Here is a 2,500-nt window from a genome sequence, read left to right on the forward strand (position 1 = left end):
GGGCCACGCGGCTGTCACACAGCCTGGTTCGGTAAGGAAGGCCCAGGAAACCCCCCCCCGCGCCGAGCGGCAGCAGGACAGGGTGAGGTGACACGGGGGAGGCACGCGCCTCGCCGCCGTCGCCACGGCCCCCTTCTCGCTCGGGGGGGGGAAGAGACTAGGACGATACCTCGCTCACAGCGGGGAAGCGAATTGGAAAGGAGACCGCCCTGCCTGAACACCGGACGCCACCGCGGCTCCCTATTACGGGGAGTACAGCAGAGCCGGCCCGCCGGGGGCCCTTTCCGACGCGACCCCAAGTGCCTCATCGATCAGCGAAGGCCACAACGGCCACGGGTCCTGGGACAGCGACAGCCACCGCGCGCCTGCCCTCGGCCACCCGCAAGCGGGCGGGCGGACGACGCGGGGCTCTGCGTGCGAGCGAGCAGGGGCGACATCCGTGACAGGTGCTCCGGCGGCTTCAACACCGGCAGAGCCGGCTCGCCGCGAAGCCTGTCCGACGTGCCCGAGGCCAGCCTCAGTAGGCTACGCCTCCGTACCGGTACCAGTCGAGGGGGTGGGGGACCGGGTGCGCGGGATGTGCCCCGCCACCGCCGCCACCCACCCGCCACGCACAAGGATTCCCTTCAGCCGACTCGGCTGGACCGGGGTAAAGCCGCGACAGGCTCGACTCCGCCGGTCTTCCAGCGTTCAAGTGCCGGCGGCCGCCGCCGGCCACCGGCCTTTGCCCAACAAACGCAGGGAACAGGTTACCCCGGAGGGAAAAAGCCAGGTGTGGAACAGCTCAGGCGGGGGGCCGGGGGAAAGCCGCTGAAGGCTCAGGACACCCCGCCGGCCATCTGCATCCGGCTGCCGGACACCACCACCGGCCAAAAACAAAAAAACGTGCTGTACCCGCATCGCGGGCTCCGGCTTAGGGCCAGAGAGCAAAGGAACCGAGGCGCCGACCAACCTCGCTCACAGCACCGTGCAGACCTCCCCTTCACTGAGCCCGGCTGGTACAAACCAGGGACGCCAGGAGCAGACCGGACACCGCAGGCCGCCCCACGTATGGCATCTGCACCAGGAAAAAAAGAAAGCGGAAAAGAGGACCGAGGCGCCGCCGCCTCGCCTTACCATCATCCGGCTTCTCAGGGGACCAGAGTGGTGGGGGGGGGTAGCCGCTGAAGGCTCGAGACACCCCACCACGGCCATCTGCACCCGGCTGCCAGCCAACACCGGCGGCCAAAAACGTACCGTGCTGTGCCCATGTCACGGGCTCCGGCTTAGGGCCGAGAGAGCAAAGGACCCGAGGAGTCGACTAGCCTTCGCTCACAGCACCGTGCAGACCTCCCTTCACCGAGCCCGGCCGGTAGAAACCAGGGACGCCGAGAGCCGGCCGGACACCACAGGCCGCCCCGCACGTATGGCATACGATACCGGCAACGAAAGGAGTAAACCAAGAACCAGGGAGGCGCCGCCGCCTCTCGCCTTACCATCGTCGGGCTCTCGGGGGGCCGGGGGGGGGGGGCCACCCACCGGTGGCTCGAGACACACCCCCCCCGGGCCGTCTGCATCCAAGCTGCCGGCCACCGCGACCAGCCAAAACCGTGGCGTGCCCATGCCACGGGCTCCGGCTTAAGGCCGGCAAACAAAGGGAGCAGGTGCCGCCGCCGCCACCTCTCGTCCCATCCCCAAGGCCCCCTCAAGGAGCTGGGCAACAGCCCCCGACGGGCTGGAACCGTACGGAGCACCGCTGTGTCAACACACATACCGGCGCTCCCCCCCTCCGCCATCATCGGGCTCTCGGGGGACCGGGGGGGGGACGGGGGTAACCACCCACGGTAGTCTCACAGCTCGGCTCCCCCCCCCAGTATCCAGCGTTCAAGTGCCGCCAGCCGCCTCCGGCCACCGGTCTTCGGCCTCTCCCGTGCACCTCTGCCCGTCCTTTTCTCACCACTCGGCAGCGACCGCCCCAACGCCGCCCGGCTTCGTGCCGTTCGGCATCTCTCTGGGTGCTCTCGGTTCCGTGCACGCTCGCCTGACAGAGCACCGGCTTGAGAACCGTGCCCAATTCCCCGGGGGAAACCACCGTCTGCGGCCGCCCAGCATTCCACTTGGCCGGCTAAGCCGCGTGCCCTCGCTCGGTGGCGCTTGTCTGGAGCAGAGACGCCTCGTGCCCCTATATAAGGAGAATATGGGTCCGCGCCGGAAAGGGGCGCTTAAAGGCAGTGTCTGCCTGCCAGCGGGGGAGGCGCTGCAGAGACGCCGACTCTTACGATGACCTAACTGGAGGCAGCGCGAAACAGCGACCCCTTGGAGGAACTGCCGGAGCCAACAGGTCTGCCCGCGCTCTAAGTCCCGACGGAGCCGGGTAGACCTGGCAGCCCTTTCGACGGACGCTGAGCCGGCCGCCGGCAACGTGGAGCCGGGTACACCTAGCGGCCACCGCCGGTCGCCTCGGAGGTGGGTAGACCTGACGGCCGCCTCACGCCCCGGAGGCGGGTAGACCTGACGGCCG

This window comes from Athene noctua, unplaced genomic scaffold (assembly GCF_965140245.1).
Source record: "Athene noctua unplaced genomic scaffold, bAthNoc1.hap1.1 HAP1_HAP1_scaffold_292, whole genome shotgun sequence".
In the NCBI taxonomy this organism is placed as follows: Eukaryota; Metazoa; Chordata; class Aves; order Strigiformes; family Strigidae; genus Athene; species Athene noctua.